We start from the raw sequence: 377 nt of genomic DNA, 5'->3' as shown, positions 1-377 counted from the left end.
ACGGCAGCCCCCAGCGGCCCCGCTGCCATCTTAAATATAGCACTGAGCTGCTGGGATGGGTGTCCCGTAACCCATGGGACGCTGAGGTGTGCCCCGTGTCCCGTCCCCATAGGGTCGCCCTTCTGATGTCCCCACGTCCCATAACCTATGGGAACACAAAGCTGCGTGTCCTCACGTCCCATTCCCCACTGGGACACTGGAATGTCTCCCACCCCCATTCCCCATGGGATGCCGTCCGTATGTCCCCATATCCCATAACCTATGGGGGCACCATGCTGTCCTCCACCCCCCATTCCCCATAGGACACCGTTCTGTATCTCCCCACATCCCACGACCTATGGGATCACCACGCTCTCCCCCCCGCCCCCCATTCCCCA

Source organism: Meleagris gallopavo, unplaced genomic scaffold (genome assembly GCF_000146605.3).
Source record: "Meleagris gallopavo isolate NT-WF06-2002-E0010 breed Aviagen turkey brand Nicholas breeding stock unplaced genomic scaffold, Turkey_5.1 ChrUn_random_7180001948501, whole genome shotgun sequence".
Lineage (NCBI taxonomy): Eukaryota > Metazoa > Chordata > Aves > Galliformes > Phasianidae > Meleagris > Meleagris gallopavo.
Note: the sequence above shows the minus strand (reverse complement) of the source record.